This window comes from Mixophyes fleayi, chromosome 4 (genome assembly GCF_038048845.1).
Source record: "Mixophyes fleayi isolate aMixFle1 chromosome 4, aMixFle1.hap1, whole genome shotgun sequence".
NCBI classification, from domain to species: Eukaryota; Metazoa; Chordata; class Amphibia; order Anura; family Limnodynastidae; genus Mixophyes; species Mixophyes fleayi.
In genome coordinates this window covers 18348216-18364012 of record NC_134405.1, presented here as the reverse complement: position 1 = coordinate 18364012, position 15797 = coordinate 18348216, and positions in this window count along the sequence as shown.

Sequence of the window (15797 nt, the reverse complement as noted above, 5' to 3'; positions counted from 1 at the left end):
AACGTCGGATGGTGTAAAGCACACGGACACTGGACTGTTGAGTAGTGCAAACGTGTTCTGTGTAGTGACGAATCACACTTCTCTGTTTGGCAGTCAGATGGGCGAGTCTGGGTTTGGCGGATGCCTGGAGAACGTTACCTGTCTGACTGCATTATGCCAACTGTGAAGTTTGGTGAAGTAGGAATATTGGTATGGGTAATTCAGTCAAGTTGTCATGAACTTGACTGGCCTGACCTCAACTACATCGAACACCTTTGGGATGACCTGGAATGAAGATAGTGAGACAGGTCTTCTCGTCCATCAGTACCTGACCTCATAAATGCTCTACAAAAAGAATGGACATAAATTCCCACAGAAACACTCCAAAATCTTATGGAAAGCCTTCCAAGACGAGTGGAAGCACAAGGGCGACCAACTCCATATTAAACTATATGTATTTGAATACAATATCATTACAGTCCATGTTGGTGTAATGGTAAAGCGTCTGAATACTTTTGCCCATATAGTGTAGGTCCCTATATTTTCTTCTTCTTCTCTTTACCTTCTCTCTCTGTTACTCTCTGTCTCTCTTTCTGTCTCTCTCTCTCACTCTCTTTTTGTCTCCTTCTCTCTCTTCCTTCTTCTCTACCTTCTCTCTCTCTCTTTTTTGTTGTCTCCTCTCTCTTCCTTCTTCTCTTTATCTTCTCTCTCTGTTACTCACTCTCTCCCCCTTCTCTCTCTCCTCTCTATTTCTCTTATCTCCCTCCCGCTTTCCTTCTCTTCTCTCTCTCTTTCTCTTTCACCCTATCAATCCTTCTCTATCTATTTCTCTCTCTGTTACGGCTCGTGGTTATTGATAGAAGTTTGCAGAACAGGAGACAGAGGTCTTCCACATAGAGCTTTATTTGCTCACAGGTACTTGGATGCTCCCAGGCCTTAAGCTCTTGTGTAGTGCAAGCTTAAATGCAATACCAGAACTGGAAACTAGGAGGCGGTAGCAAGAATGGAGCAGTCGGTCAAAGCAAGCCGAGGTCAGGAGTCCGTAGCAAGCAGTGTAACAAGGATAGTCCAAAGGGACAGGGTTGGCAGCAAGCGGGGTAACCAAATAACAAAGCCAGAGGTTAGGGTCCAAAAAGAAAGAAAAGGGCAACAACAGAGAATCAGGTCAAAGGTATCAGAGAGTCCACAGGATCAAAGGCTGGTCAGCAAAATGTGCAGCACATAGGATGCTATAACTGGCAGGAAGGCTAAGCCCTTCCTTTCTTAAATACTTAAAAGGGCCAATCAGAAAGCTGAGAGGGATTAGCCACATGAGGCTAATTATGAATAATTAATTTGCTAAACTAACTTTCCCGCACCTGGCTGTCCCCTAATCCCGGAACACGGTGGTGTTGCAGAGAGCGTCCTGGCCATAGTCATGATGGTGGCCGGGACGAGGAGGGAGGAAGTGACATTCCGGATGTTGTCATGACAGCTAGGACGCCTGCAGAGGGAGCGAGCCACGAGCCACCATGGCTCGTAGCATTCTCTTTCTCTATCTCTCCTCTATCTCTCTCACTCTCCTTCCTTCCATCTCTCTCTCCTTCTTTTACTCTCTCCTTCTCTATTTCTCTCTCCTTCTCAATGTCTTCCTCTCTCTCCTTCTCTATCTCCTCCTTTCTCTAGTTCTCTATCTCTCCTGTCTCTCTTAATAATTCTCAGCCCCCCAATTGCTCCTTCTCTATCTCGCTCTCCTTCTAATCTCTTCCTGTGTCTCCTCTATCTCTCTCCTATCTCTAGTTCTCTATCTCACCTTTCTCTCAATCAATATCATTCCCCCTTCGCTCCTTCTCTCCTTCTCTCTCTCTCTCTATTTCCTCTCTCCTTCTCGCTCTCTCCCTCACTCTCTATCTCTCTCTCCTTTTCTATATCTCTATCTCCTCTCTCCTTCTCTCTCTCTCACTCTCTGTCTCTCTCTCACTCCATCTCTATCTCTCTCTCCCCCTCCCTCTCTTTCACCATCCCTCTCTCTCTCTCCTTCTCTATATCTATCTCTATATCCTCTATCCTTCTCCCTCTCTCTCTCTCCCTCCCTATCTCTCTCTCTCCCTTCTCTATCTCTCTCACTCTCCCGACCAGCAGACGCAGAGGTCATATTTCTTGCATTTATCTAGCAATCCTTTCATTTCTAACACAATTTATAGCTACCTCTATAAATGTACATTAGTCATCCTAACTTATTTGTGAGTGGTAGCTTTAAATAAACGGATAAGCTTACTGCTGCATACACTGAAGCTGCTATATTGGGAGTGTGTAAAAGTAAATCAGCAACTTTGGTGTGATGGATTTATGAATATATACAACATCCAGCTTGCAGGAAGATTAAACTAAGAAATAATTTCTCAAGTGAACACCGCTGCTCTGCCAATATAGGATAGTTGAGTACTACGGGAAATTTGCATGTGCATAGAAAACATAGAAAAAAATGCCCAAACAAAACAGTGCAAAGTTGTCTATGATTGTACAATGTACACTCTGTAGAGCAGTGATAGGCAACTTATACACTACAGGGGCCATATGCTAAGGCTCTCTAACCAGTGGTGGGATTTAAATAAATTATCAAGCCCTAATGACCATTTTAAGTATACAAAAAGATATACCAAAAGGTAGTTTAATATTTCATGCATTTAATACTCAAATAAGAATAATAAAAGAGGTACACAAAACTAGATTATGCTATAAGAAATAGTTTTAAAATATTAATGAAAAAATATTAAAATATTTATTTTTATGCTGCTAATATCAAGATAATAATAGTCATGAGTCATGTTGTGTCACACAGTAGTGCCCCCATTTAAAATTATGCCACAGTAATGCCTCTCTTCATCACACTCTGCCATGCTGCTTTTGCCCCTTCACACTCTGCCATGCTGCTTTTGCCCCCTTCACAGTGCCATTCTGATTTTGACCCTCTTCACACTCTGCCATGCTGCTTTTGCCCTTTCACACTCTGCCATGCTGCCATTGCTCCCCCTTCACACTCTGCCATGCTGCTTTTGCCCTTTCACACTCTGCCATGCTGCCATTGCTCCCCCTTCATACTCTGCCATGCTGCCTTTGCTCCCCCTTCACACTCTGCCATGCTGCCTTTGCTCCCCCTTCACACTCTGCCATGCTGCCTTTGCTCCCCTTTCACACTCTGCCATGATGCCTTTGCTCCCCCTTCACACTCTGCCATGATGCCTTTGCTCCCCCTTCACACTCTGCCATGCTGCCTTTGCTCCCCCTTCACACTCTGCCATGATGCCTTTGCTCCCCCTTCACACTCTGCCATGCTGCCTTTACTCCCCCTTCAGACTCTGCCATGCTGCCTTTGCTCCTCCTTGCTTCCGTTTCTTCACTTACCTTTTATATTGGCTTCTTTCTTCTCTTTCTTCTCTTTTGTTCTCTTCTTGCCTTTTGCTTGAGGACTCCTGTCTGCGCCGCTCCTCACTGAACGTCGGGCGTGATGACATCACACCCGACATTCAGTGCGGACGGAGCAGGGAGGAGGAGTGCCGATGCCGCGAACAGGTGAGTATTTTTTTTTTAAAGGACCCTGCTCCCCCCACCAACAAAGGGGGTGGACTATTTGTAGTCACTAATCCTAAAATTAGGTATCGGTTGTGGCGAAACGGTGAGAACCGGCTGAATCCCACCACTGCCTCTAACCTTCAACAGCTCCGCACATTACCCTTAATCTGAGTAATAAGTTAAAACAATATACTTAATCAACGAAAGAGACACCTATCCGTACTGACATATCAGTAGGCGTTTTAAACAAGTGTTACAAGCTATACCAAACAATCTGACAATAAAGCTGGAAGGAGGTGGGGGCCCGCAGGTGAAGGCTCAGAGGGCCTAGGGCCACCTGTTATCCATCTTACACTCATTTGTTTTTTAAAAAAGCAAACACGTGAAACTGCAGAGACTGTAACAACATCGATGGAAGAATCCTTCTCACAGATGCTGATAAACATTGACCTGCAAAGATTGAAACTGTAGCCGCAGTACGGAAGGTGTCCAAAGTCTAAAGCACCATCACAACACTGCACTGCAACACTTGTTGTGTACGCTGCAAGGTCTCTGCTCTATGAATAGAATGGGAGAGATAATAGCGTATCAGGTCATAAAGGAACACAACACCTGGGTGTCCGGCGCTGTAACCTATGTTACACTTTGGAGACTTGATGGCAAAAAGAAAAGTTGAAACTATATCATGAGTAAATAGTCCAATTAGGAAACGGAGCCTGTGTTGCAGCAGTAGTTTGACTGGAGTTTTCATATTTCGATGTCCTTAGGTGGTTCTGTTTATTTTCTCAAAGTCATTTAACTGCAGGGTAAATATTTTCATTGGGTTCCCACGAGTAATATATATAATAATATATAGGATATGTCTGTGTGTGAATGCAGAACAGTGGGCGTGGTTATAAAATATTATGGTTGTGGTTTAATCCCGTGAGTCATTATTTGTTTCACCCCTATGGGTAGTAGATATTCTCAAACCAGCAGGCGTCTACAGCTGGCTCCATCTTTCAGCACCAGCACCCTAAGTCCATCCATGGCTCACAGAAGAACTGTATATTAGAGCTATCAATGTACTTTTATAGACTCCCCTTTAGAGAATAGGGTGGGTGGATCCTGACTGGGGGGATACCCTTATTTGCTCTACGGAGGGTACATGTTTTTTTTAGAAGGGGCTGTCAACAAAAAGCTCTGAAAATGATATTGAAGATACAGAATATGAAAAGTTGGTATGTGGGCTGTTTAACTTATAGGCTCCTTATTAACCTACCTGTTGTGAAACAATACACTTTCACTGCTCACTTCATTCATTCAAAGTTCCCCTAGGTTACACTCTTTGGAGAATTAACCATTAACCGGCTAAGTCAGGGTTTAGCGCACCAAGACTATGAGGTCCTAGACACAGGAACCCTGCAGTTCTACTAGTAGGGGGAAGGTGCTGCTGATATAAAGATACTGGGCCAGAGGGTTGGTTTGTCAAGATTAAGAAGTGATTTAAATGTATTAAAGAGGTGTTTGGGGTTTGAAGCCTGATCGGTGATGAGATACTGTAAATATGTTTGCTTGGCAGCATCCAGAGCAGTCAGCACTATATTTGATAAAGTCATTAGAAGTATGAGACGTCCACCAATGTATGTCTACTTTGCAAGAAAGTTTTCAAAGGAAACGTGTTTTTTTTAGTGCGCAACAGCTTAGAACGTTTTTGATGCTGAGAGTAAAGAGGAGCTGGAACCACTTGATCAAGGGCTGCAAGGGTTTGGTTAAGATGTGGTACTGCCAGATAAAGAGATGAGAAGGTAGAAATTGGGGGGAGAATTTGTTGTCGAAAACTGGAAAGTGGTTGAGAAAGGCCAAGGCATGAAGTCAAAGAGATTAGTTTGAAGGCATAAGGAGAATGGATAATCAATTGGGATCTTAAAATCGCACAACATGATGAGGGGGAAGCCAAAGGATAAGAAATAATGGGATTGATTTGTCAAACCTTCTAAGAAGGAAGAGTGGAGGTATTGCCCTTAGCAACCAATCAGATTCTAGCTATAATTTATCTAGTGCATTCTAAAAAATGATAGCTAGAGTCTGATTGGTTGATATGGGCAACACTTTTTTCCTTTTTCGAAAGTTTGATAGATCTTAGCAGAGAAATGTTCAATTGTTGGTGGGGTCCAGGGGGATGACAAATCACAGAAACATGCAATGAAAATGGGTTGAAGATCCAGATAGTCTGTACTTCAAATGATGGGAATGCGATTGATGGAACGCTTGGTTGAAAGGTGAATCAGCAATGTGGGGAAAGGATACGTCCAACCCCATCTCCTTGTCTGCTTCCAGGTCCGGAGGTGTGGGTGTAATGGAGACCAACACATGAAAGAGCTGCAAGTGAGACAGTGTCGGATTGTGTGAGACATGTTTCTGTTAATGCCAGAAGGTTGGGGTTGATTAGAAGGAAGAAGTCATTTGTAGAGACATTTGTGCTGGATGTTCTTTTGTGTGTTGAATCAGAATGGCATGAGATGTGGGTAGAGGGGGGAGGGATGGGGGATGAAGATAGTAAAGAAGTTCATGACTATTATTTAGAGGGGAGTGGAGCAGTTCGGATGCAATATGAATAAAGGGGTGTGATGCAGGTGGGTTAATAATGATATAGTACTGTGGGATTTTATAGGGACTTAAGAATAAGTTTCAGGGTGCAAAGGCACAAAAAACAATGGAAATAGAGAGAAACAATAAGCAAGCGATATTGTCAAGGACAATGGGAAGTGTAATTTCTGGATGTATCAGATGAAGTTTGCAGCTGGTTGTTAATACTTTACGGATACATGGAAAATACAGATTGCCGTCAGGTATGTTCCAAGCAGAGATAGGAGTTAATGCTAGTCGTAATTGTGGATTCACTGTTTTACAAAGTTTTAAACCGTGAAATATACGATAACCTATAGGAAGCAATCAAAAACAGATCTGTTTTCAGTAATCTAATTTGTACCAGACCTATGGAAGCTTACTGCTAATTGGGTGCTTTGGTAACTGAACTGAACTTTTGCCCCATCATCGTAAACTACCCCCATAAACTTGAGTTCAGATAAAGGCTAATCTCTCATATATAGTAAACAATTATTAACAGTGTGGTCTCAAAGCATACTTATATACTTCCCAGCAGTCCTGATTTTCCCAGGGTAGTCCTGGGATTTTGGCACCCAAAATAGGAGCATCCATACCGGAAATGAGCATGGTTGGACAGATTTTGGCCAATGCCTTGGGGTGACTGGGGCATGGTTTGGGCAGATTATGGCATGTCTAAGCAGATTGGGGTATGATATGTGTGGATTCAGGCATAGTGGGGTTGATGGGGGCATAGTTTGGATGGACTGAGGAGTCTTTCAGTGGATCAGGGCATGGTTTGGGCGGATTGATGCTTTTTTTACTGGGGCGTGGTTTCAGGGAATCAGGCATGGTTTGGGCACATTATGGCACGATTTAGCTGGGTTAAACCGTGTATTCATGAAATAGGACATGGTTTGGCTGGATTGGTAGTTTAGCCAGATTTTGCAATCTGAAATGTTGTCAGATATGTGGTTAAATGAGCTTAATGTTGCATTAGTGTAAAGTAGACAACAAAATTCATGAAGGCAACGAAAACTCCTGCAAAGGATATATATATATATATATGTATATAATATGTCACGATCGTCTGTATTTCTTGATCCGATTCGGGACCCTTGCGACTAGCTGGAGCAGGACTGAAACAGAAACTAGCAGCCTGGATGATCTTTCTGCTCATGTTCTTGCTGATAGTAGAATATAGCAGGGGAATGAGCAGTCTAGAAATGTTGACAGGAACAGTGCACTTGTAATGCAGACAGGAACACTGCACTTGTAATGCAGACAGGAACACTGCACTTGTAATGCAGACAGGAACACTGCACTTGTAATGCAGTCAGGAACACTGCACTTGTAATGCAGTCAGGAACACTGAAGCCAAGAACTATCCTCTGGAGAGAAGTGTGTTGTTCTGGCAATGAACAGATCACAGCAGCAGGTTTAAATAGGATGTCCCAAATAACTATTAGCTGATCAGTTCATGTGATCACAGCTTCTGAATCTGGTTGGTTTGGAATAATCACCTGACTGCATCCAAGATGGCCGCGCCCATGCAGCAGAACAAACAGTATGTGTTTGTTTACAAACGGAGGTGTGGAGAACGGGGATGCTGCAGATGAGCTGAAGGGACCCAGGTAGCCGTGATATGACAGCGGCGGATGAGATAAGTGCGGCTAAGATCCCGATTTGTGACATAATATATATATATACATTCTCTAAAAACGTATCTCTTATTTAGAGGTGACCTTATCCTCGATAACACTATTCACACTAATGCACCCTCACAAGTGTCCCAATCTCCAATCTGAGCCACATTTGCTCCTCTTATTTCAGCTTCCACTTAGAATGTGAGCTATCTAATGAGCAGGGTACTTCATGCCCTTTCTTTTTATGTCTGCATTTATTTTGTCTACCAGGTATGTCCTTGTGTTGTGTATGTCCTGTGTTTCCTACTGTGCGGCGCTGCGGAGCACTGTGGCGCCTTACAAATATACGATGATAATAATAATAATAATAATAAAACTGTAACAGAAGTAGTGGGAAACTGGTAAATGGGATATACATATGCTCCAGGTTTCTGTATTATGTGCTTTAAAAACCTCAGAAAAGTGTTTAGGAAAGAGCCTCCCAAAGATTATTTTTGGCTGTAGGAAAAGCAGGTGCAAAGGTCCCTTGGTTTATGAATGGAAAGAGAAGGGCGGGCTCCATCCATAAGACCCATTATGTGTGTGTGCGTGGCGCTGGCAACCTGAGCTGCACATGCGCTTTGATGCCTGCTCTACAGACAGAAAACTACATCTCCCAGCATGCATCGGGGGAGGATGAGCTTTTGAAGGAGCAGTTACAAACAGCTGTTGAAAATCTGAGGGTCACTCGGACAGACAGATATCCTGAGGGAGTCCTCTGCAGCAAGACAACTAGAGAGCTGAACGGAGGTCTGAGAGAAAGGGAGACCCCAGACAGGGAGAGATACAAGGGGAGAGTGTAAACAGCTTCCCAGTGAGAGTTTACCGGACAGCTGAACAGAGAGGAGCCATCTTGGATGCAGATACTGAGACCAGTGGGGATAAGTAACCCATGTTACCTTATTATTGCTTGGACAGAGTATTGTGTTACTGGTCAGTTAGGGAACAGCTGGGGAGTCCTGAAGAAAACTGTATAATACCCTTTTGCAGGACTGTGATATAATAACAAGGCTGAAGTGTAGGGACAGATAGCACTGATATACAAAGATTTAGTCACACAGGATGTGTTATATATGAATTTTCTAAGCTGATTTTGAAAATGGTCATGGAATCTCTATCGCCCATAGTTTTAAGGTTACGACCTCTTTAAGTATATACATTACAATATATAACCCGTGTATACAGAGATTAGGGAGGATTTTTTTTCTTCAGTGAAATTCCATTGTTTCTTTTAATTATACTGTTCTGGGAAGATTAGTATAAATTAAGAAGGGTACAGAATAATACACAGTTGAGTCACAATCTGCTGAATGATGCACTTTGCACATGATGAGTCATAGGAGTGATGACTAAGCAAGTAAACCAATCTTACTAAGCGATTCATGTATCAAGCAGGGAAAAGAGTGGAAAAATGGACCAATGGACCAGTGGAGAAGTTGTCCATAGCAACCAATCAGCTTTGAGGAAGCATTTATCAAGTGCAGCCTATAAAATGAAAGGTAGATACTGATTGGTTGCTATGGGCAACATGAACCCCTAAGTCATCGTTCCTAACCAGTTGGCGTCAGAGTTTGTTCTGCAAACATTTAATGCTGTGTATTTCTCTGTCATAAGTTGATATTTATATAGTTCAGTATATATTTTATAGTGTTTAGAATACCAAGTGACACAATGCCTAGAAATTGCGTTAACCATCCTCATTTTTGTTGTATCGCTTGTGTCAGACTCCTCACATGGTTCTCGGCACATGAATATTGCTGTTTCAATGATTTGGCTGGAACGAAAAGATTACTGTACAGATTGTTACTTTTGTCTTACGAACATTTTAGGCATCATTTCAAGGCACACTGTAACATAGCCTAATTTACCATAAGCCATAAGGCATGTCCCTTATAGTGAAAAAATGCCTGTGGCAAATCCTTCAGAAAATGTCGTACTTCGTGATGATGAACAAGAAATAGAGCCTGTAGAGCATGGTGGTAATCATGTAAGGCTTGATCCAACCTTTGAAGCTATCCAGCTCTTTGAAGCTCTTTCGTCTAAGGCTAAGTACACACTGGCCCAATGATTGCACACAAAACCTCCAATCAATTGACATCTGACCGTTCTGTTAAATCTATTAAATCTGTTAAATCTATTATGTAAGCACTTGGTCACAAGTACAAAACAAAAGATTGGTGTATATTTATTGATTCTTCTAAAGTTAGCTTAAAAGTTCTGCTTCTGTAGCATTCAGTCAGTTGGAATAGTTTGCTGATCGATTGGGAGTCAGTCTGTCAGAGCGTTTAGATAGAGTAATGGCTACTGTGTATGTATACAGTATAATATATATATTTCTTTCTAATTCTATTTAGTGGGGGAAAACAGGGTGATGTTGCTGTATATATATATTTATATGTGTGGATGTGGATTGTTCAACTCCGTTGAAGTTTAACAGGGAGGCGCAAGTTTGATCCCAGTAAAAGTATAGAACTAGATCCAATTTTCCCGAACTTTTGGCTGGTGTGAGACTCAAGCCTCTTTGCAGAGTGGAAATGGCCATGCTTCCCTCTTAAAGCATGGAATAAAAATACACATTCTTTACCACCTTTTCACAATGGAATAATCTCACTCCACAAACTGAAATCCTGGTTCCCATTACTCTCCAAATGAAGTGCAGCAGTTCCCCTGCTCCGTACTTCACTAGGAAAACCTTTGCTCCATCCAGCTCCTCTCCTTTGCTTGTGCAAAGCTCAGTTCCTCTGCAAAAGCATCCATCTTGCTCTGCAGTCTTTTGTCCCCCAATGATATCTAGGCACACTTGTGCAAATCGCACCATGGCTCCAGTCAAAGTGCACAGCAGGCTGTTTTGGGCTTCGTCAATAACCTCCTGTCACGTGACAAAACCGTGTTTACCAATCATCCACTCATGTGGAGAAATGTGGAGCTAAGTGGTAAATTTGTAAAAGCTGTTAGTGGAAATGGGCAAATATTGGGTAATCCTCTCTTCAGTGGGATATACGCAATGATGCTCCTAACTATGTATAAGGTCTGCAATAGAAAGATCTCGTCTTGCATGACAAGGCATTTTAATGAGTTTGCAGGAAATAAGACTGTATACATATGAAAATGTTCTTGGTCCACGCAAAAAGAAACTTATTAAAAGCAATACTTTTTGTAAAGGTAACAAAACCCTAATGTTAACTAAAGCCGCTTATGAACAAGCAGCACAGTGGCCTAATGGTTAGCACTTCTGCCTCACAGCACTGGGGCCATGAGTTCGATTCCCGACCATGTCCTTACCTGTGTGGAGTTTGTATGTTCTCCCTGTGTTTGCGTGGGTTTCCTCCGGGTGCTCCGGTTTCCTCCCACACTCCAAAAACATACTGGTAGGTTAATTGGCTGCTATCAAAATTGACCCTAGTCTCTCCCTCTCTGTCTGTCTATGTGTGAGTGTGTGTCTATATTAGGGAATTTAGACTGTAAGCTCCAATGGGGCAGGGACTGATGTGACACATAAGTTCTCTCTCTGTACAGCGCTGCGGAATTAGTGGCGCTATATAAATAAATGATGATGATGATAAGCCATGGAATTGTAAGTAGTAACAAGTAAATGTGCGCACATAAAATGTATATATATTAAACATCGTTCATTAATATATTTGACATTCTGCCCCCTTACTGTCTGAGATGCTATGAAGGATGATTAATGGTGGAACAGGCAGTAGTGAAGCTTTCAGTTCTGCAAGTGTTTCTGTGCATTGCAGACACTCCTTCCAAACTGCAGGGATCACATATGATGGTGGGCCTGTAGATTACAACTCTTCTTATGGCTTGTGTCAAGAACTGTACGGGAGAAACCATACATTTTGGTGCTATTGAGAAAATCTAGGTAAGCTGTATCATGAAAAGTCTTGCTTTTTGTTAATTCCCCTAATCGTTTTGCAGATTGCAAGCTCTCTGTAGCAGTGACTGGTCGACCATTTACAGAGTCATCCAACGCAGACCCCACAGCCGTTATGTGTGAGGACTCTGATTCACTGTACACGGTGAGTAGCTTGGTAACTTGGTCATAGAAGGACAGAACAGTCAGATGATGACATAAGGAGCCAGGTGATAACAAGCTCCATGACCTAAGTTGTGTGAGCCAGTGACGAGCCAGAGTTTACTATTCAAAGTCATAGTGCAAAGTCCCAGCTGTCCTCGTTATCATAATAGGATTACTCAGACCTTTATCTAAGTTTATACAGCGCGCAGACATCAGCATTGACAACGAGATCTTTCAGTATTATGTCACAAAAACCTTTCTACAATAGTGAAAACAATGTGAAAACTCAGAGATAAAAAAAAAACCACAGAATGTGTACCAGAGTAATGCGTACTGATTGATTAAAATTAGAGATGCTCACTGACCCCCGTGAACTGGTTTTGGTTTTGGTTTTGGAACTGGATTAGCTTTGTGTTTTGGTTTTTGTTTTTGTTTTGGCAAAACCACCCTCCTGTGTTTTGGTTTTGGCTTTGGATTTTTAAAAAAATCCTAAAATATGCTAAAGTCACATAATTTTGCTCTACTAATGTTTCTACATTATTATTATCAAGACATTTGCAGTCAATTTAGACCACCTCACAGGCCTCAATATTATTTTCATACACTTTTGGACAAATACTGCAGCGACCTGGCTGGATGGTAAGCGACAGAGCAATGACACAAACACACGGCAGTTCCTAGCACACCTAGGACACATGGGCACACAGCAGTGTCAGAAAAGAAAAATGGGGGTCCGCCCTCCCTCCAACCCACCGTGATATTGAATCTTAAAAAGGAATCCAAAACTCGTAAGATCCGAGATCCAATGACGAAACGATGACGTTTTGCCTCGTTTTGAAATCCGAAAAAGCGCAATAGTACTGAGCCGGCTCGGATCAGTACTCGGATCTGCTAAGGTCGGGATATGTTCGGTTTTTGAGGAACCGAGCCTGAGTAGCTCTAAAAATAATAGGTGTATTTAACAAAATGGTAGCATCAAACAGCAAAAATAAAATTTAAATAATAACCTGCAACAAATCACTCTACAGTCTAGCACAGACAACATACAGGGTATAATAAAAACACTTCCCCTGTATCCTAGCCGATTTCAGGGGGTGCTCTCTGTCCACTACACTTTTGGCAGACACACATCACCCCAAGTACTGGGGAAAGATCGAGACAAAGGCAGTACTCGAGGGACCAATTGTTCTTTCCCTGTTAACTGGTAGAGACCAAAATCTCTACTTCATTTTGCAAAAAGATACAAAAAACAGACATAAGACATTACATTCAAGTGTACACAATGCAGCTGAAAGCACAATACACCATGATATATATCCTAGCACATCTAGGACATATTGGCACACAGCAGTGGCAGAAAAGAAAAATGGGGGTTCGCCCTCCCTCCCACCCGTCGCTATGTTGGATCTTAAAAATGAATTCAAAACTTGCGAGATCCGAGATCCGACGATGTCACAATGACGTTTTGCCTCGTTTTCAATTTCCGAGGGCGCGCAATAGCCGGCTCGGTACTCAGATCCCCTAAGTTCAGGTGTGTTCGGTTCTGGAGGAACTGAGCCTGAGCATCTCTGGTTAAAATGTTATTTGTTTGCATTCCGAAGGCTCCTATTCAATACATATTAAGCCATAAGGCCCAAGAAACAAGAATAAACAATTAGAATTGCATCTCCAGTATATAAAATAACACAAATTGTACTGTGCATATTTTGGAAAGGATGTGTGATGTCACATAACATATTATCGCCGCAGGTGAGGTCACGTGACATTTTTGTCACCTCACGTGACGTCACGTTACATATTATCGTGGCATTTTGTGATTTGATAATATGCAATTGAAATAAAATTCAGGTTATTTATACACTTGACGCATTATTTAATGATTTATTGATTTATTATATTGTTTGACAATTAATTACGGGCGCAGGACATTTTAGGAATCCTCTAGTTAATCAAGTTTGATATGTGCATTTGAATTTAATATTGATGGAGAATCACTGCTTAAGGATATTTTGAATACATACTTTACTGATTAAAGGGTCGATTTATCAAACCTTATAAAAAAGGAACTAAAAGTGCAGATATTGTCCATAGCAACCAGTCAGATTGTAGCTAATACCATATCTCGCATTCTAGAAAATCTGATTGGTTGCTATGTGCTACACCTCAACACCTCCAATTCCCCTTTTTCTAAGGTATGAAAAATCGACCATTTAAGAACTTGTGATATGGACGAGTGGAGATGGAGAAGTTAACACCAATGGCAAATGTACTTTCTAGACCAATGTGTGCTTAAATATCAAACACTATAAGGAAATAACAATATTACAACATTAATAATGTAAAGATGAACATCACAGTCATGGCCAAAAGTTTTGAGAATGACTCAAGAACTGGTTTTCACAAAGTTTGCTGCTTCAGTGTTTTTAGACCTTTTTGTCAGATGTTGCTGTGGGACACTGATGTAAAACTACAAGCATTTCATAAGTGTCAAAGGCTTTAATTGACAATTACATTAAGTTTATGCAAAGAGTCAATATATGCAGTGTTGTCCCTTTTCTTTGAAGGCCTCTGCATTTCGTTCTGGCATGCTGTCAATCAACTTCTGGGCCACATACTGACTGGTGGCCGCCTGTTCTTGTCTAATCAATGCTTGGAGATTGTCAGAATTTGGGGGATTTTGTTTGTCCAGCTGCCTCTTGAGGATTGACCACAAGGGAGTTTCCTGGCCATGGACCCAAAATTTCGATGTTTTGATCCCCGAGCCACTTAGTTATCAATTTTGCCTTACAGCAAGGTGCTCCATCATGTTGGATAAAGCATTGTTCGTTATCAAATTGTTTTTGGATGGTTGGGAGAAGTTGCTCTCGGAGGATGTTTTGGTACCATTCTTTATTCATGGCTGCGTTCTAAGGCAAAATTGTGAGCAACCCCACACATGAATGGTCTCAGGATGCTTTACTGTTGGTATGACACAGGACTGATGGTAGCGCTCACCTTTCCTTCTCCAGACAAGCGTTTTTCCAGATGCCCCAAACAATCTGAAAGGGGATTCATCAGAGAAATTTACTTTACCCCAGTCCTCAGCAGTCCAATACCTGTACCTTTTGCAGAATATCAGTATAGGCAGCAGACTTTGTGAAAACCAATACTTGTGTCATTCTCAAAACTTTTGTCAATGACTGTAGTAGTACTGAAGAATATATAGTAGTAGTTCCTTACAAGTCAACGGAAATGTTGATAATGGGAGTTGTAGTCCTGATGATACAATTATTATGAATTCAACTTTTGGTGGTTAGCAGTATGCTCAAGGCTGGGGCAACTGGAGATTCTTTGCATACCAAAAATATACTATCCCTTGACAGGTGTAGATAATTGCAGTAAAAAGGATCAGAGTAGTCTGTTGAGAAACGAGCACAATTAAGTGTATGGATAGGAATAGGATGAGGGGAGTTGTCTTAGCGGTGTTGGGCAACTCAAGGCATTACCTCTGTCTCAGACTGTCACGCGGGCAAATAGCTCCAGGTGTGGTACAGTGCAATGTTAGACAGGTTACTCATATGCAGCGGACACTGACCGCTGACCAACTCTGGAAACTTGGAGGTTTTTCTGAACTTGAATCAAAGACCTGGAATGTCCCCAGTGATTCTCCCCACCATAATGCAGTGTACATACAAATGGAACACTTCTGTTATCTCCTTGGAACTCTGGGGTAGGTCTTTTCTACCTATATCTGTGAGCTAGCACACTGCTTGACATGCTTGTTTCACATAACTGTGGGGAAAAGGCGCACACTGCAAACCATACATAGCGCCCTGATAGGACTCAACTGAGGTGCTCTAAATTATCTCCAGCATACAGCCGCATTGAGAGGTGGCTCCTGGATTCATGCAATGGCGGGACCCATATCTTCATCATGTGTGGACAGGATTGACTAAGAAGGGGACAACCTCTGTAATGTGCACTTTAAT